Genomic DNA, 20,777 nt, shown 5'->3' with positions numbered 1-20,777 from the left:
TCGGTCACATTGACAACATGAACCAAAAGGAGAAATAGAAATGTGGTTTGCAGTAGTAATGCAGAGCACACTAATGAGCTGTTGCTGACACAGTTCAGCATCAGGGCCAGATAAAACACATCAGAAGGAAAAAAATGTGTGTGCATACATAGACAGACACACACGTGTGTGTATATATATATATATATATCATCTAATATATACCATCTACATATACCATTATACCAGAAATGTGTATGCAACAGCAACCTCTGTAATGTGTCTGGATCTCACCTGGTCGCTCTCTCTGGACTGCGACAGCCTTCTGAATACAACTGAAATTCCCCCGTTACCATATTTCCACTATACCTAGAATAAAAAGCCACACAAAGCAACATACTCATATCCATTATCACCATGGACAAAACAAGCAGTTTATTTTACTTTTAAGAGCTTACTTCTAGCTCATACTCCTGTGCATTTCTAGGGCAGGATTCCTGTATTTGCATTTTTATTAAAACCTTATCAAGTCTAATGCCTTCATTTGTCATGGTGCAATTATGTGAAACTGGAGATTAGGCAGAGTCTTACATGCCCCAACTTTTAGGTATTTTATCATGCCCTTGTAGTGATGGTGGTTATCAAGTCAATGGCCCCCTCTACCATCACATGCATTAATGGTTACTTTGCTCCCACTGTCTGTAGGAGGAGCTTTATTTTTCCAGTGATGCTTCCTTGACAAACTGCTTCTCAATAACATCAGAGCTGCCATTAGAAAACCAGCCATGTGGTTTGTCCTAGGCATTTGCAGAAGGGCTGTGTGGAACAGACTCTGATTATAAGTGAACTCAAATAGAAAACGTTCAGATAAGACACCAAAGGAATCACCTTTAGCCCTTAATCCTAGCAATTTTAAGAAAGAAGCAGCAGGTATGTAACTCAAGGAAACTTTCTCCACAAGTGCAAAGGACACTGTGTGCCCCTGCAAAATCCATAGCACTCTTTCAGACTTCTGAATCATCTCAGCTTAGTCAGGCAAACGCCCCTTTTCTTGGGAAAAAAAACCCTCTCTGATGCACTTCACTTTCCACAAACAGAACACTGTATCTGTAACGCCCTCCTGCAGCATAAATTCATCCGGTAAGTAGGATCTTAAACCACAGCTTTGAAATTAGCACTTCTTTCTGTTAAATGTATTTCAGCTGAAATGTTTCCATTATTTAATTTCGAGGATGACACGACCATATTTTTACATACGTGTGAGTGCTGGACATGCAAGCTGAACGTATCACAGACCATCATCAGCGTGGGGACTTCTCCAAATTCAACTTGCTCCCTGTTTTCACAGCTCCCATTGCTTCATCATGCATATGCAGACATATATAGTATGAAATATAGAAAATAGAAATGGTATGTAAAAGATTCACAGCTGATTCGCACAACAAAGTTTTTATGATGAATATTTCGTCCTACAGAGGAGGGATTTTGTGTGACACAAGAGCAAGGCTTTCAGAAATAAATGCAAAGAAATTGCTTGCTGTAAACCTGGCAGCTCTGCAAGGGATAGGCAATAGAGTGGCCAAATATCATCAGCTCTGGGAAAAAAAAAAAAGATGTCTGATTGCTCAAAATACCTCTGAAAGTTTACCCATTAAGGCAGAAGAATAGACAGCGGCCAGCTATCCTTAACAGGACCCTTTTCTTGAGGGCTTATGTTACTAACCTCAAAACGATTCAAAACCCAAGTGCAATACCAACAAGTCTTAACTCCCAGTGAAGTCAAAGGGAAAACTTGAACTGAAATTATTTAGGGAAGAGCTGAGTAGACCCAATTCCCCTTTTAGTCTGTTATGACTCCATTAAATTCTTCCGAGTAACTCCCAGGTGTATGAGAAACTGTCTCCATCTGAAGCCTGCCTGCAGGTTTGATCAAAAGGAGATGTAATAAGGGATGGCAGCAGTCGTCTTGTATGGAAGCTTTCCTAGCCTGCTCTCGAGCTTGTTTAGTTCAGAGAGCAAAGATCCATATTAGCTGGAAATAAATAGCTTAACAGACTAAGTATTTCAAAGTGGACCTGTACCAGATGGATAGCATCATTTTTACTTCTTAATTCTCCAGAGGAGGAGGAGCCTCTCACCTGAGCTATTACCTAAGCTTAATGAAAGAGAGAAGCAGAGAGGAAAAACTGGAAGTGTTTGTCTCTAAATTTTTTAAACGTCCTTTTATCCTCTCTGTGAATCACATTATAGGCATTGGGCAGAGTCACAAAACAGCACTGTAAAGTGATGAACAGCTACCTCCTTTCCCTGCTTACTTTGAGCTCGAAAGCATCTATTGGTTCCATGCAGTGGATTTCCTGGATGGAGAAGAGATGCAAATCAGTCCATGGCTGGCCAAGAGCTTCCAGCTGTTCGCAGATTGGATTGGGGAACAATAGCAGGCTGACATCTCTTCTTTCTCATTTCAGTTACAGATATGCTGCTGCTCTTGTTGTGATTTATTAACCGTGGATTAATTGGCATTCCCTTGAACTTGATGTGGGAAGGATCTTCCCTAATCCCTTCTCTTAACCAAGCTTTCGAGTTCTGCAAAGTTACTTTCAATGTGAGCAAACGTTATTGCATCCCCAGAAAAATTTGCAACAAAGCAATGAGGTGGGCTGACGGTGCTTTGAAGCAAACAGCAGCTAAATTGTTGGGAAAAACCTCACTTGGCACATAATATTATAAGCAGCAAAGCTAGTTTGTAGCAGCACAGAGGAAAAGAGGCTTAACAACCCAAGCATTGCATTTCCAGCACCATAAAGCTGGTCAAATAAAGGAAAAATTTATGCATGTATAAAGTCATTTGATGATAGATGGGGAGGATTATGCTCTGTTGAGCAAGTTATCCCCTGCAGAATGTATTTCAGCCTTACCATACTGTTTGATAAATAATGGGCAGATTAACTGGCTAAATTTTGCACAAGATAATGTTTCCTGGGGTTGTAAACCACACCTTTCACATACTAAATTTGAAATAAATAAATAAATAGAATTGAGTAATGAGTATTTTTTTTTCAGTTTGAAACTTGTTTTCTTTAAATTCCTCTCCCCCTGCTTAAAAAAATATCTGCACAAAAGAACACAATAAAATTAATCTGCATCAAGTTCTAAAATGGATTTATTAAACTGTACTAAATCCCCATGAAGACTATTTGTTCAGTGCAGTTTAATATCATTCATAAATGGAGTATGATAAATTGACCTAAGGCTACTCTGAATCTAGATGAGAATTAACAATGTGGTTTAATTAATCCACTCCAAGTTCAAAAATTCTGTTACTTAAAAAAATAAAAAAATTAGAGTTTAGAAGTTTGTCAGCACTGTGGCAGTTAAGAAAATCAGAAAAAAATGTAGAAGTATATTCCAGTTCCTATTCCACTATGGAATATTTTCACACAGGAGTCTTTGTTATGCCAAAGTGGTGTAAAAGACCCTCACAATAAATGACCTGCATACATCTTACTCGAGTCCTCTGGCTGCAAGTAAATACTAGTGCCATCACTTAAATTTTCCATAAAGGGAACAAAGCCATTTTTCTTGCCTTCTTGTCTGCTTTCTCCTCCCAAATCAAATAAATTTTAGATATTTAAATGAATTAAAAGGTAATAAATCCTCACCTGAGAAATGGTAGAGGCGCATAGCAAACACTGTGCTTAAATAATTTAGAAAAATGACCTGCTGTGATATTCTGCCTTCTGAAGTTCAGGTATTTATTAGATTCCCTTTCTTTGTGCTTTGGTTCTTTCATGAATACCATTACATCAGCAAAGGTGTCCCATGCTACGGGAATGGTTGGGTGACTTAGTGAACCTTTAACAACCCCTTCTGTTCCTTTCTGATGGCACCTTCAAAGGAGAGCAATGATACAGTCCATAAACTGTGTAAGGTCTAAACAAGTATAGACACAGACAGCAGTAACATTTCTGATGTGCAGAGCTATGAATCTTCTCAAAATCCTCCCTAAAACTTCAACAACAAAAAACAGTTTACTTCTCCAACTCCAACAGAACTAAACCAGGAGTAAATAATATTTATTTTTTTTTTTTTCCCATTCATTGCCTTGACTGTAATTTTCTGGGCACAGACTGCTTCTTCGCGTCTCTGGGTGCAGATTAGCACAATGAGCCCTTGTCTCTGCTGCAGCACCCATTAACAGAATTAATTAATGGAATACAAACACACTTCCTAAAAATTTTCACACATTTTTCCGCTCTCTAAATAGATTTCTGTCACTATAAACATGCTGCTTAGAATACCCTGACTGAATTCCTGTATAGGATGCCTGAGAAGGAAATCATTTTCCTGAAGGAAATATATAGATGCAAACTCCAGCTACTTCGATAACCTTGTTATTCACAGATCAGCCAAACCAATGCTTGAACTGGAACACATCATCTACCTACAACTGCCTACCAACATGAAAGGACTGACAGGACAACAGTTCAGCTGTGAATCTGCCTTTCCATACAACACCTAGCACAATAAGAGCCAAAAAATTAGTTTTTCTAGGTCTTAAGTCAATAAAAGTATTAATTCTTCCCAAGAAGGCAACAAACAGAACTAAGCTATGAACAGGCTGCCCACAGGCATATGATTCAGGTATTTCATTGAGATATGGGGCAAAAGTGACCCAGAAAAAAAAGGTAAATCTGCTTCCAAAGCTGAGTTACTAAAAATTGGTTTCACAAGGCAATATACCTGATTCAGACGATAACGTATCTAGTTTCACGTTCACTACACCAGGTATCACAGACAACACATCTGATTTAATAGGTAGTGCCCTCTGGTCAGTTCAGCAAATGGACCATCCGAGGAGAGGTGTCATCTGTTATCAAATAAAGTCTGCTTGGGTGGATTGCCTCTTTCTGTCCACGTGAACCAAGGTAAATTTCCACGGGGGGACACTTGTAACATGGGAGGGCTGAGTTTCATTTGATTGGCAGCTGCCACTCAATAAGCCAGCACCCCTGCCCTTGCACAGACCGCGGGGTGTCAGATGCCATACCCCTTCCCTCATCTCCCAGATTTCTTCAGCTCAGGGCCCTCACATTGCCGAGACTCCCAAACAAGGTATTTCATACCTATTTTATAATAAATGTCCCCTGACAGATATTGAGCCCACACTGGTAGGTAACTTAATCAACAGTCAGTCTCCAGCAGTCCGTACAGCAAATTATAGCTGGCATTTAATAGAACCGCAACGCAGAAATAGCTTTAACACACCAGTTGGCATTTTAGGCCACATAATAAATTCACGGCTACCCAGTTACATGTCAATTAATAGCACTAAACATCTTTAATGTATTAACAAAGAAGTCATTCAGATATTAAAATTTGGATTAATTAAAGCAGCAATGAGGTTTTAAGTGTCCGATATTTTAAAATTCACCTGATCTTTTCAGTCATTACAAACGGACCTTTAGCCAACATACATAACTGCCTCGTAAAATTAAAACTGTAGGGAAAATTAAAACATGCACTTGCAAATATTGCTATAGTGCACTCGATTCCAGGTCATACCCGCAGCCCCAAAGCAGCAGAATCAAACAAAGAGCTGCTCCAGAAACCCTGTTATCATTTGAGGTGATCTGTACTTGCAGCAGATCACTGAACAAATGGAAATCAAGTAAACTCTTCGATTTATAACCTCACGGGTGAGACTGCTTTTCCATGTATTTACCCAGCAGTTTGTGGCTGGCTGACTGGGCTATAGAGTTAACTGGAAAAAAAAAGCAAACGGGAGCATGAGAGCTGTGTCTGAAGTGGCACCTGCTGACCTGTAATATTAAGGCAAAGAAAGGGAAGAATAATAGGTCAGACTTATCCCGACACGAGCTTTTAACACAGAGTTACCTCCAGGATGATTATGGCCCACTCAGAGATGCATTTTTTGTGCTGATGGTTTCACAGTTTGCAGCATGTCTACGTGCTTGCTCCCTAAGGCCAAAATGAAATGTTTACGAGAACACCAAGGCGGTGTTTTTTCTTCACAGGTCTTCACACATCGTCAAAGGAGACCTATTTACAATAGGCCTTTAACCTGCTATTCTTAGGAACCTTTGCACAGGGATTTCCAAGACCTGAAGTTAGTGTAGAAAAGCTGCCTATGCTCTAGGACTAGCAAAATATGCTAATGAATTTATTATCATTTTCCTGCCCTTGCCTTATTGGCTAGGACCCCAGGCTAAATCAATCACCCTTCACAACCTCAGGTCATCTCCACCTCTACACTCATGCTCTCTCCCATGTTGTCCCATCTCACCCTTTGCTGAGAGCTCCACAGAAGCAAGTGATGCCCAGAAACGTTCACCTGTGCCAGAAAAGATCTTTAGCATCATAACCACCAACACAAGAACTGCTCAGAGCTACTGTAATGCTGGTTTAAAAATAAAGAAAGAAGAAAAAAGAATTGGAAAAAGAAAAAAAAAAAGCTAATTGGAATAAAGGCTAATCAGGCAGGACTTCATCTTATCACCTTCTTATCTTAGGAGCTGGGTTACAAAACTTTGTCCCACCACTGCATTGTGCAGACCTTCAACTCTTGGCTCCACCCAAGCAGCAAACCAGTGTGACACAGTGAATTTTGTAGAAAACCAGTGGGCATTAAGTGATTTCATGGGTCATCTGAGTTAGATTGCCCTCTGCAGCTGTTCCTAAAACTTGTATTTTGCATGCTCCTGCTTATGCCTGCACTCACACCAGCAGCCAAATGCCTGCTGAATTCCTATCTGTGTTCTGCTTTATGTTAAATGTTAAATTCCAATATCTACTGTGATTTCCTTTCCTTTTGAACGGCAATCAAATTAAGCTTGACTTTCACTTAACTGCCTCCAGGTGGGCACCCATGGCTGGGGTCTATCACTGACAACAGTAGGTGTGTAATCAAATCGAGTTAGACAGTGATTGATATTTTGCATACCCCGTAATTATGTTATTAAAGAGCTGGCATGTTGTTTGATGTCAAATGATGTGTGATTGCTAGAAATGAAATGCAATTCATTTAGCATTTCAGAATGGGGAGAAAGTCTGGTAATGGGTTTCTGAGAGACAACAGCCATTTTCTACCAACCTTTGTACAGTACAGTACACTATAGTTGGGTGTATGTACTTTTAATATTCATCAAAATTAACCCTTCTGTGTGCCTGGACCCAAAGAACTGTACCAATATGCGTTCTGTTATCTGATAGAGTGGTTTATACTAATGTATCACGCTGCTGCAAATCTGCAGGTACTTGAAGCTTCAGCATGAGGTGAGAAACACCATTTTAGTTTCAAGCCATTGTGAAGTTGTTGTACTTACAATACAGTCATGGAGATTTTTCTAGATGCTCAGCTCTCCCAGGATTCCCACACCTGTGGCCAGGCTCCAATCCCTTCCAATTTAAGCATTAGAGGAAGACTGTTAGTGGTAATTACTCATCACTATATATATATACATATACATATATATATATATAAAATTCTCATTCCTCCATCCCCTCCAGACAGAACACACCCTAACCTAGGGGCTTATCTACACTTGAAAGTTAATTCAAGGTTACGGTAGGGCATGAGTTTACAGAGAAATAGATATTCTTTAATAACCACAGAGAGCGAGCTATTCTAGAATAAAGGGGCTTTATTTAGTTCAATTCACTTTCTTTAATCACTAATCCTAAACAGGTAATTAGTTCTTTATTAACACACTGAAACCATATCTGAACCCTTCAAAAGCCATTTCTTAGAATTCCCTGGATAACAAGCGCGGTCACAGATCATAATTAAGCTCAGAGTGAGAAAGTATTGTTCTGCACGGCAGAGCCAAGCTGAGCAGGACTGGGTGTCAGACAGAAACTACACTCCAAGTCCTTCAGCCAAATCATCTTTCCTTCGTTAGTAATTGCAAGCTCTGGATAGAGGGCAAGCTCCTCAAAAGAAGCGTTGGCTGAACAGCCCCCTTGTTTATTTGCACATTCAGGAGAGCTTTGGAAATTAGGTTTTTATGATCCGTTATAACAACCCTCCAGCATGGAGACTTTGCAGCCAGAGATTTTAATTTATTTGCATTATCATTTTAGAAAGAGTTGCCCACAACAAAATGCCTTTAGAGCATCATAAATAACACACTGCTAAGACTGAATCATTTTAAGAAATTCCTCAGTAGAGAAGAATGAAAGAAATTTACAGAAATTCTAGAAATACAAAAATTACACAGGAGAAATAACAGAGGCAATATTCTCTTAAGCTTTCACAAGGAACTAACAGCATTTCATTTTTGGATGATTTATTCCTTTTATTTAAATTAGAAACGTGGCTGCAGAATGGAAAGAAAAAGAAAAAAAGGAGAAAAAAAACCACCATTCCATGTTTTTTAAAGTAGTCTTGCAAGAGAGAGAGCTTTATGGAAGAGCCTCACAGGCCTGGAAGATTGACCTCAAATTTAAGGGTGGAAGTCCTAAGAAATCAGATCTCCCCTTCTCTACTCTCCCACAAACCCTTGAAGTGTCACTGAGCAAGCCATGTGAGCAGAGATTTTTCAAAAGCACTTCAGTGCAGCATCTAATTCCCAGGGACTTAAGGCAGTTTGGAAAAGCAGAAGCACAAATTTGGTTTGCGCAGCCCTTTACTTCCCAGGGGTGGTTAGAAGAAGAATACATCAGCGCTGAAAATATATTCAGATACTTTGGTAGGAGACACCTATGCCGTGAGAAAAACTTAAAGAGGGAGTTTCAGGGTTTCACAGAAATCTTGCCAAACACAGATTTAACTCATCCTGTAGATTGCTTAAGATGGATACAATTATTTGCTTTTTTCAATTTAAAATGGTGGCAAAAAAATTCCATTATGTTCAAGAGTGCTTTTCAGTCATACTTCAAGAAGCCCAACAGAAATCCTACAGTGGATTACTGACGTGGATGCTCAAAGCATGGAAGCATTTGAAAAACTGAATCTGTATCTAAAGTCATTTATATTAGCTTTGTAAAGCAAATTACAAGGACCACCAGAGAGGTTTTAAGAGCAAAGTCTGGCCTCTCAAAATGAGACAGGTCTTCTGTACAAACTTTGGACTCATGTTCAGATTTGTAGTGTTCAGTTTAAGGCTTTTTGGGGACTTTGGTTGCTTTTCAACCTTAGGTACAATTCTGGAAATTTAAAACAATTAGAACAGTATTTATGTCCACATCCATCTCTAAAAATCAATAAACAATTGATTATTGCAAATTCACTTGGCATGGGAAGGCTGAGAATTACACCCCCTTCTGACAATTCAGTCCAAGACACAGTTGCTGACTTCTGATTGCAGCTGAACTTCAAGTTTCCCCAAATGTCCCTGCTGAATGCTCACGGACAATTCCAGAAAAGCCACACAAATCTGAAATTAATGCTTTGCATGAGCCAGGGCAAAATGAGGAAGTGCTGAGCTTTAACCTTCAGCATTTGATCATCTACTATGCAGAATTCACTGAGATTGCGGAATTACCATCTGCAACTTCTTATATCAAAGCTGTTTCTTGCTTGTACTCATTTGTTTCCGTCCCCGGGTGTACTGGGGAAGCTATGCTGCTGCTCTTTGTACACCTAATCCTTTGATAGTACATCATTTATGAACTAAAGACTGGTGCTCTCAGTTTGCTTGGGGTGCTTTAGTGACCCATAGATTCTTCAGCTGGAAAAAAAATAGCCTCTGCTATAACCGTCTGCATAACCCCTGAGTGATAGCTCACTTCAAAAGAAACTACAAAGAACTGGCAAATAGCGGTGACATCAAAACGTGCCGGTCTGGGTTTGCTTTACAGACAACCAGAAGCTCTGTGGGACAGCACGGGAGGGAAGAAGGCAATCAGGAGTAGAGCAAGACTTCTGCACGTAGTTGTGAGACAATTCGACAGCCGGCCTCCTCTGTGCAGGACCACGTCGTGTTTTAGACAGCAGGGACTGCCATCACCCCCTGTCTCCTACCTAACAATTGAGCACAACATGAGCACAACAATTTCAGGACAACAGGAACCCCATTCTAAGTCTCCAAAGGATTTATATCCACTACATTTTCCCACTGCCTTTTTTTTATTTTTATTTTTACTTCCAATAATGTTTAATATGCTATTCCACATTTCACTTTGAACACTTGGTCTACAAAATGTGTGTATACACCTACCGTAACGCAGCAGTGACTCCAGCAGCAGCAGTGGGGTTGCTCTGTATATTCAGGAAAGTCAAACCTCATATTTTGTGTTGCTCGCTCTTACAATCTTTATCTTCTGAAAATGATGCTCAAGTCCTTGCTGTTGAAATATATGAGAATGTATCAATTATAAAATATTTTAATATACCAGCCAAAACCTTGAAATTATAATGCTATTGTGTCTTTGTGAAGCAGAAGACTTAATAACTGCATTTGACAAGAAACTTCTCTCATTATTTTAAGAGCACTTGGTGTATGATTTTTGAATATTTGGGACTGGTAATGGAAATATAGGTGCTCAGATACAACTTTAAAATCTTAATGTGAGGCTGAAGATTTCCAGATCTCGGCCTTTTATAACATTTCTTCTCACCGCATCATTTGGTATAATCCATAGTAGTTGGAAAAATAAAGAAAATAACCAGGCAGAACCCAAAATCCAATTCATGTTTGTATGCAGTCTTTATTCTTCCTGTTACAGGTCATTCTACTCACAGAAGTTGTTTGTCATGTGTATGAGCGTACAGGCATTTCAGGGAGTCCACACTTGTTGTCAGCCAGATGGAATCACATTTATGACCCAGCAGTAAATACCTGTCGCACAATGAACTAGATCTATTGGTTCCATTCCATAAGATGCTGAGCCTTTAAATCGAGTGAATAATACAAACTGACTTCTGGCACGCTCACAGCTAAGCGCATGCTTAAGCACTGGAGAAGTCAGGCAGGCTCAGGATGCTCTTACCTTCCTTCCCCAGAATCAGAATCGACGTGAGGCTTAGAAGCCCAACTTATCTTCATTAAAAACCACCATGGGGACTGTATAAACCTTATCTGGGCTTTTAATATTTTTTCAGACTGTCTGTAACAAAGCTGCTTTCACAACCTCACCTAAGAGCTGCCAAAACGATGCTAATACTCAAGGCCTCAGCATTGGGCATTCAGATTAGCTTTAATTCTTCACATGAAAGCTTAAGAAGAGCCTGTCTGAGGAAGGTATTCTCCAGGCTGCAAAGCTGAAAATCATTTCTGGGGATTACGTGTGGAAAATTCAGTATATCAGAATATCCAGAAACAGGAGAGTAAGACAACAACGGGAAGTACCAGTTTAAAACCAGTTCATTCAGCTCCAGTTCACATCATTGGCCATGACAACGCAGTTCGGTGCATATGATGAGGTCCATGGAATGATCTGTGCCCCTTCTTCATGCTCTCTCTGATCCGGTTCTCCTCTCTCATTTAGCTAGAAGAGCAAAACTGTTTCAGGACACCTTGTCTGCTTCTAGAAGTAAAAACAAGATCAGTGCAAAGATGGTATATGGGTATGAACATAACGTGAAAGTAGTAACACATTACAGAAGTTGTCATGCATACCATATTCTTAATTTGCCAAAGTATTAAAGCCAATTTAATAACAACATCCAATACTGTCTTTTCTTCTTTTTTTTTTTTTTTTTTTTTTTATGGTACCTAGTTCACATACCTTGTCCTGCAAAGTAAATTTTAGCACATTCCAAACAACGGTGTCAAGATCCACAGGGTATTTCCGTAACACGAAGCGGGTCAGCATCCGGAGAACAGGAACTCTCAGCACAGCAAGGTATCAATTTTCTCCACTATTCCGAGGTATTCTCCAGAAAACAAGGTACTAAGTCCAAAGGGAAATGTTATAAAGTTTACTACCGCAATTATCACTTTCAGTGAATGTTTAGCACCCTGTAGCTCAATTAAAAATAAATAGGTCAGCTGGATCGAATGAAAAAGCACTAATTAAGGCATTTTTTTATTTTTAATTTTGCCCATAAGAACTGAATCCTCAACTAGTATTTTTATTGAAGCTACCTGATTTATATAATGCTGGATTAATTAATTTTGAATCACTGTTTGATCTTTTATGATATTGCTTTACTTTCTTCCCCCTGCTTGCAAAGTGTGATTAGGCTGTGCCGCTAATGAGAAACATTAATTTAATAGTTTTTAAATACATGATTAAACTCATTTCTTGAATACATTAATATTTCTGATTTATTTTGAATTCAAACACCAGCTCTTCCCCTTTAAGCAACGAAAACTTCATTCTGCATTTCTAATGAGATCAGTTGATGGTGTACAGGGGCATCTGCCTTCCTAGCTCTCTGTCTCTCTATTAGAGTACAGAAATTGCTAAGTGCAATCAGAGACCTGCTCTTTCTTCCATATCTGACACCTGTTACAACTATCAAGCCTAGGGAATTGAAAACAGGAAAATTCCTAACGTGTCCTATAGCCATAAATATTCCTAACCCTACAACATACTGTATATTTCAATTGCAGATCAGCATAATCCCTATGGCTAGATCTCTTAACGTACCAAGTATCATTTCGTTAATCCCTAGGAGAAACAACTCTTTCCCACTATGCAACAGCTAAGGAGCTTATCCTAGGCTTTAAATACTGCCAAGCACAGTATTTGCCCCAGTACCAGATCCCTGAAGCCAATGCAGTGTCTATTGAGAAATTACTTGCTTTTATTAGCATAGGAACAGAGAGATAAAATGAACTCTTCCACAATAAGGGTGGCATTTTCTTCAGCTTTTCTTTCTGCTAAGTGACTGTGCTATTATGGCTTGGTGTAATGCACTGTTGCATGTTATTACAAGAAAAAGAATACAAAGGTGAAAAAAGGAAAAAAACCTCTTCTACATTTTGACTAACTTCTGGCATTTCCCCTTTCCTCTCCTTTCAATATAACACAATAATAAAGAGTATAACTTTATCAGCACTTCAAACACTAGGATTCTTCAGAAAACAAGATGTTTCTGGTCTTGTTCCCTTTTTCTATCAACAAAAAAAGCAAAAGGAAAAAAAGAAAAGCATGACAGCCACCCTTGGGATCACACCCAGCAAAAAGAGAAAGAATAATCAAAAAATATTTCAACTGCTGAAGAGGACAGGATGTCAGCTCCAAGGCAAATAGCCGATGATATAAAACCTGACTGTCTCCATCAATTTCATGAACCAATCTCACAGAGAAGGTGCTGGGGGGGTTCAGGTTCTTATGGTATCCATGGTTCTGCACAGTTCATTGCTTTCAGATGTGTTCACTTCCGACTGTTTGACTACGTCTGGTATTTATTTGATGATTGATTGTATTGAGAAATGTAAGGAGGCATTTAATAGCAATCACCTTAGATTGCTTAGGTTGTGCAGTCAAATAGAAAGACTATTCTACCCAGGTAATGCAGTAATGGATTTAGGCAACAGGGCATAGACGTGTGTACGTGTGACAGCTACCAGCATCTCTGAACTACCTCTTTCTTGCCTTTATTTCTATGGGAACTAGAAAGGAGACCAAGCAGGAATATATCAGCCAATGAAACGAAGCCAAGAACAAGAAATAAAAATATGAATTACCTTGTTTGATGAGACTGGAAGTAAAATTAGATGCCAAGACATCCGAAGCTGAACAAAGCTTTTTCTGCTGGACAAAGCAAAGTGGGTGAAGTATGTAAACCGGTCGAGAAAAGTTGGCTCAGTTCAAACCTAATTACACTAATTTTACACCAACAACACCCTCCAGTTATTGCCAATTTACACTAGAAACACAGTGCCAGCTCAGGAGTACACCTATAACCATGGAAAAGTCACACAAATTGACCAGGTTCAGTGCACATTTAAATCCTTTGCTGAATAAGCAAGTACCACAACTTATGTTCAAGTGTGTGCACTTCGCCTGCTGATCGTGTTGAATGGTGCCATGCCGTATTTCCCTCCTTATCTGCTGCAATAAGTGGGTGACACTATCCATATGTAAAGCCTTTCTATCACTTGGTGCTGGGAGCAGATTGAAAGGTGCTGGAGGTCATCACGCTGTGCTGGACTCATGGGACAATCAGAGGAAGGTTCTGTGCTCTTACAGAGACTGGTGAAAAATGACTGACCTTTAATCCCTTTTTAAAGGAAAGGGATTTGTCTCTTCCTTCTCCCCTACTCCTTCCATTGTTGTTTAGAAGTATTCTAGGCAGGGAAGATCACCTCCCATCCAGCTCACGCTGCTGTGATGCCTCAGTCTCCCAGCTGCAATACAACAAGCATACAGCAAACAGCAGTGAAATTTCTTTCCAAGATCAAGCCCAGGAAGGGTGGTGGTTTTTTAATGCAGATTTAATTTATTGGTGAACAATAAGGGCTATAAAAGCAGTCATTTCAAGGTTAACGTGCTACTCAAATATCCAACAGTCAAGCGGAGTGAATAATCCATAACTAATTGCTTATTTAATTGCACACTCTTTGTACATGATGCAATTGTAATATTCCTGAAGGCTTTAGGTTCCCCCTCAGCCCCCTTCCATTGAAGCAAACCATAAAACTTCTGTATCTGGTCTCCAACACGTGCACTTTGTTGCTTGACTATATCAAGCAAGAGGTATCATTTCCCAATTAAATTTTTTCTATAGGCATTAATTAAAGGTAGCAACTTATGGAAAAAAATACTGAGGAAAGTTCATATAACCTATTTTTAAACATGGCTTTTATTTTCTTCTTTTTCATGGTGGAATAACGAAAAACAGTCTCAAATATCAAAAAAACAGTCTCAAATAACAATCTCAAATATCAGGCTTCTGAAGGAAAGATAGAAGGAAAGACCTGCATGGAGGATCTCCATCGAAGGAAACACAACCAAGTCACAGCATCCAGCAGTGGTCCTGCATTATTTAATGCACAGATTCCCAGTTACCAAAAACCAAAGTGTGGGGTAGTGTGCCACAAGCCAAATTACGAGCCCAGTTTCAATCATTCCACTGCTCTTAATTTTTTTAAGATCAGAATAGAAAGTTTTACTTCATTACCATCCAAACATGTTAATTTTTTAAACTTTAATTTACTCATTAGCTATAGGAACATATAGGAATAATCAACTTTTAATAGCACCATTTTAATTTTTCTGAAAAATGACTACAGAAAATCCAATCTACAGACTTAAATATTTAATACCAACTTAAATATTTCTTACATATCACAAGCTCCCTAAACTGGATGTGCCATTATTCTTAAGATACTCTTTAAGAATAGATATTATGGCCCTAAGCATCCTTTGGCAGGGATTGCCCTAAAAATACGGTGTTATCTAGCAACATAATCTCATATTATAGATTTTAACTATACTTAAGAGCAGAAAAGGCTGAGTGGAGGGCAAAAAGCTTGTGGAACTCTTTCAGATTACCTCCTGACACAATTTGGATTTCTCCATTTCACAGAAGGTATCTTTTTTTTTTTTTTTTTAAATCAATACTTGGAATACAACTTTTCCCTTATCAGACTATCACAATTAAGAACAGACTCAACCTACCACACTTGCTGACATCCTTCAAGTGCCGTGTTTATAGGAGAATTCAATTTAAACTTTATTAACTTGCTAGAACTTTCCTGCACTTTGATGCAATCATCCAAAATTAAATAGTTCACAACAAAGATAGCCAACACCAATTTATTCTGTTCACATTTCCATGCAATAAAAAATGACTAGCATGTTAAACTGCAAATCCCTCAAGTAGATCATAGCATCCTGGAGAAAATGTCAGGAATAATTAAGATGGAAAACTAATTTGGCAAGTACCGCTACCAGACACTGTGTGGGGAAAGAAGAAAACCAAGAGCTGTAGGAAACTTTATGCTACCCCTTAATTTTGCTCTTAAAAATATAGGATCACCAGTCAAAAATTAAACAGTTACACATTTAGTAAGTTTGTTCTGCGAATGGAGGCTTTTGTTTCATGAAACATCAGATTTAGTGGATGATCTTTCCATTATCCCTATTAATATAGGTTTTGAGGAAGAGGCAGAACATTATCGTCTGCTTTACGTAGACCATGGGCTTCAGCACATCCCCTCGTGTTTAATGCAAGCTTTCACCACCGCCTTCAGCTCCATGACAACTCCTCTGTCCTTCGCACAGGATCAGAAAGACGTCACTGCAACCCAACCACTGCTGGACAGACGGGAGCATCTCTCAAGGATGCGACAAGAAGTAAAGAGCACTTCCTGCTGTGGGTGGGGAGGGAATTAGCTGTACGTTAATTACCTCCGTGCTGCCTTCTAATAAAAAACAGAAGCGGTTCTGCTGTTTTTCAGTGTCCATGCCTCTGCCATCGTTTTGATGGTCCTGCACAGCTACGGGAACCTTTATTAACCTCATCTGTAAAAACAGAGCTCTGACACTTGCACTTCCAGGCATGAAGATGACTTCTACCCACAGGGACACACTACCTGTGTAAAAATCATTTCCATTCCAATTTACCTAATTTGTAAGCGTGATTGTGCTTTCCAAACGCAACAGCATGGCTCAAAGAGCAGCTTTCCAGTGCAGACAAAACTCTACCGTCATTTCTAGCTCACAGAACATCCTTTACCTTCCCCTCCTTTCTCCATGCCCTTTTCTAAACTGACCTCTAGCAGACAAAATATCACCCCCACATCTGGGCTATACCCACAAGTGCTTACAACAGAGCAATGACATTTTACCACTAGCTAGCACATGTATTTTGCTTCCTACATACAGCAGAAGAGAGGGGTGGTGATATATAAAAATTCTAATTCTATTCATACTGACATTTACTGTGGAATCCCAGCAATAGAGAAAACTCTCGTTTTCAAGCCTTGCTCACACACGAGTGGCCTAGAAAGTGAGCTGGAAGTTTTAAACCCCTGCAAGGAATTTGCAAAACCAACTGACTTGCTACACAAAAACACCAGCATGTTTTAATTAATCAAAGTAAAATACTTAAGAGGCTGCCAAATGAAAATCTTGGAAAGAAAGTGGTATTTCCTACTAAAGGTTAGTGACTAGAAATAGGCTGGTGGGGATTTTTATATATATTTAATTAAACAGTCTAGCCACCATCATTACAGGACAATTCAGTAAAAAATAATTTGGACAATACTACTCAAGTCTGTAAGGAGCTTTTTAGTGTTGTATCCATTCCAGTCATGGAAGCCAGCAGTATCTACACTAAGAGTCTCATGGCTGGAAGTAAGAGAACAGTATCTTCTGACAACAGGAGTGCAGGAAATAATTCATGGTTGCAGCTTGCGAATCCAAAAGCAATTATTTCCATTCCCAAATACAGTCCTTTGCTCACTGTATTCAGTCCACTCTGCAACATGGTACAAGAAGCCTATCAGGTCACCTTTTGCAGGATTTGAAGGTTTGAAACATACTGGTTCGCCACGCACTGGAGCAAACTCCAAGTAGATGACCTTTCAATCAGCAAGGCACATAGGCCTGGTAAAACTAAGACATCCTGTCTCTGTGACAAGCCCTTTACTCTTTGTATTTTAAGGATGCTTGCTATGGGAAAGACATTATTCATAGCACACTTGGTCATGTTTACTAGAAGACTCCAAACTTGCTGCCAGCCATTGCACAGCAGGCTATTGAGCAAAGCTTTAAGGTCTACAACCCAAAACACAGCCCCTCCTATGCAAAACATCAGGTGTTATCTTTGGAAAGCTATTGGGATAGCTCTCAAATTATCAAGATGCACTGGCACGTGTTCAAGTCCATTTCTATTTAGCATATCAGTTAAATGTAAAGTGATAAGCATGCGCTTCAAGGCTTAGAAGTTGTTGGGCTCAGCCCTGTGTTTAAAATTAGGGAGGTGCTTCACTGAATCAAGAAAAATCTAATTCCTCTGGATTTCACCATCCACACCCACGAGGATGCATTTTGTATACTGGAGTAGCTGCTCTGGTCACCAGAGACTGATTCAGTAATTGCAAAAACAGGTGATAGATAAGATTTTGTCAAGACTCTTCAATGGTGCTTCCTCATCTTATAACTCCTGTAGCTGAGGAGTTAGGTGCAGTTCTTGCACCTAAAGGCTGCAGGTAAAATCATAGCCCCTTCCCAGAAGTTATGCCGTACCAGACCTTGTACACTAACCTGTTTCTGAAGTGATATTTAGCTCCACTTCAACAATGTACTTAGAATAAACAGGGAAAAAAAATCAACTTTCTAGTGGCTCCCTTTCAGAAAAGAACAATCATTTTCAGCTCTTGGGAAACAGCACAGAACTGAATAATCTAATCTGGTTTTCTCTAATGATGGTTTTCAGAAGAAAAGATGGCAAGCTCAGAACACTGTGGTTCAGTGTTGGATTCATCCCTCTTCAGCATTTAATAGGGTACTGCATAAGGATAAAGAAAAGCCTTCTCATTCCCAAAATTCACATGTATCTAGAATTCAGGCAGTGTTCCCTAAGCTTGAAAAGAACAAAACCCTTGATTCTCATGAAGACAAAGAATTGATTTCAACAGAGTACCAAAGAACTTAGGCTCATCCAGATGCAGTCTGTGGTTGCGAATCCATCCAGCCGTAGTCTAGTTGATCATGGTGGAACAGTGGCAAGAAGTCCATTCCTGTTCTTCTGCTCCCACCACATCTCTCTTAACAGAAGACATTTCCTCAAGCTGTTACTCCATCTTCTGCAAGCGATGCAATTTCCAAAGAAAACTGAGAAATAATTCAAGATTTAAACATGAATTAAATTATTTTTAACCCCCAGAAATGAAGATGTTTAAGTTGCTACCTGCTTCTTGGCAGTAATTTACGTGTCAATGGATTATGTGGGGTTTTAATACCTAATTGTTTTGTAAGTCAAAATGAACTGTTGCCATAGCAATCCCTACATGCTATCTAAGATGTATTATTAGTGAAGTGTCTCCTTAAAGACAAAGCCTACCCAAACACTCATTGACAGTTTCAATGAGAAGCCATAAGCTAAGCCATACGTCTAAATGTCCGCACTCTCGAGACATCACAAAACCAGCAATTCAAAAGAGTCAAGAGTGCAGACCACTACTAGCCATTTTTTGATGCCCTGTTTTACAACAAAACTCTCATATAGTTGATGTTCTTTGTGCATTTTCTAGCAGGGAAGTATTCTGGGTTTAGGATTTTTTAATTAGTATTTTTATTTTTTAAACAGCTTGCTTGACTTGTACTGTAACATAGAGAATTCCTTATGAACTACGACACTTTAGTCCTCAAGAGAAGTTCTTCTGTCAGTTTATTAGCACTAGCCTTAAAGTTCCCAGTTCATTTTCTGTCTGCCACAGATTCCTCCACAACTATCATTTGAAATAACAAATAGGCTTTATGATTTGTTTCTTTTTTTTTTCTCCAATGCAGAATGTTAGTGCTTGTCTTCAAAGAGCATGATGCAAACCTGAGAACAAATTAGTCCTTGGGCTCATCACACTCTATAAATTGATATGCTGAGAATAAGCATCGCTAGCCATGGTGACTGCAATTCTCCTGCCAGTCTCAACATGCTTTATCAAAACTTGTTGCCTTAAAACTACGTGATGTTTTAAGGTTACTAATCAGCAATGTCATCAATTAGCTGGTGGTCAAAATAAAGATAAGAGATTGGGTAAATTGCTTCAGATGTGTTAATAGTACCTGGAAAGATAATAGATTAACATGACATTCGATGGGTAGGGATCAATTTCTATCAGGGCATTTGTGCTGGTGCACTGCAGCCCTCGTCCCTCTTCTTATTGGTGGCTTCTTCACTCAGGAAGAGGTGGCAAGAGTGTGGCAGCTGGACACAGATATAAAAATGCTTGCACAAGTGCAGTGATGCCTACGTGCAAATGATCATTCTAAATTAATTAAAAGTTTGATGCAAAAATAGTTAAGAAACCTTACCTCGGGACATGCAAGTCAATGAAATCCAGTATTAACGGGTCATCCAAATTGAAGGTATCAAGCAATTCATTGAGGAAAGTTTACATAACGAAGCAGGTGTCTGTGCTGAACTACGTTCTTCATGTCAGAGGAGACGAAGGAAACACATCAACAAAGCTCTCTGAGATGTCAGGGTTCAGGTAACAGCAGCTTTCTTATATTTTGTTGTCCAGAGTAATTAAGAGTTGCCGGGACAGCCTGGAGACCCAACACCAGCTTTCTGCAGGATTACAGGAGTCATTTCTCAGCCTAAAGAGCTGAAAAGGAGCTGTTGATAATGCTTTACCAGCTAGATTATTTGCAGTCCTACGTACACATATTTCAACTTTTGAAAGGCACTTAACATTTCCCTTGATCTAAATAGATTAAACAAACACTGTCCTATTGTTACTGCAGTGTTGCTCATGTCATTTCATCTTCAAATTCTCTTCTATACTATTTCTACAAGTAGAAATTTCAATGATTTCTAGTTGAAGCCCTTTAGATTTCTCTGCTAAACTACAGCAGCATTCCTTTACACCTCCCAACTCCCCAGGGACCCTATATATCAAACTACTCTTTCAACTCCCGCATTTCCAAACATTTTGAACACCTTAATGACTTTTTTCACTGGACCATAAAAATTATTTATAAATTCATTTTAGGATATTCACACAACAAGAAACTCATAACACAATGTGAAACACAAATTATATTTACTGGAGTATAAAAAATTCTTTGTGTCTATGTATACATAATGAAGGAAAAAGCCAACTGCTTCTTAAAGTGGACTCTTATTATAAGCAATCACCAACTGCAAGGTGAGGAGGTAATGAATTATTTGCTCTACAGTAATTTTTTAAACAAACAACTTGACAGGA

General features: G+C 39.1%; 1 long non-coding RNA gene across 1 annotated transcript in view; it reads right to left on the bottom strand.

Annotated features, from left to right (window-relative positions):
* The window catches only part of LOC106046254 (uncharacterized), a 237,577-nt gene that overhangs the window by 87,567 nt on the left and 129,233 nt on the right, over window positions 1-20,777 (bottom strand). Inside the window, exons 35-44 of the long non-coding RNA XR_010826660.1 lie at window positions 19,879-20,137; window positions 18,488-18,678; window positions 14,108-14,243; window positions 13,581-13,647; window positions 11,671-11,835; window positions 11,292-11,469; window positions 10,161-10,287; window positions 7,326-7,398; window positions 1,237-1,336; window positions 274-348 (exon numbers count right to left, since the gene is read on the bottom strand). This is a non-coding gene — a long non-coding RNA (uncharacterized lncRNA). The remainder of the gene's footprint in view (window positions 1-273; window positions 349-1,236; window positions 1,337-7,325; window positions 7,399-10,160; window positions 10,288-11,291; window positions 11,470-11,670; window positions 11,836-13,580; window positions 13,648-14,107; window positions 14,244-18,487; window positions 18,679-19,878; window positions 20,138-20,777) is intronic.

Source organism: Anser cygnoides, chromosome 26 (assembly GCF_040182565.1).
Source record: "Anser cygnoides isolate HZ-2024a breed goose chromosome 26, Taihu_goose_T2T_genome, whole genome shotgun sequence".
Classification (NCBI taxonomy): domain Eukaryota; kingdom Metazoa; phylum Chordata; class Aves; order Anseriformes; family Anatidae; genus Anser; species Anser cygnoides.
The sequence above is the reverse complement of the archived record's forward strand: the minus strand, read 5'-3'. Positions and strand labels throughout refer to the sequence as shown.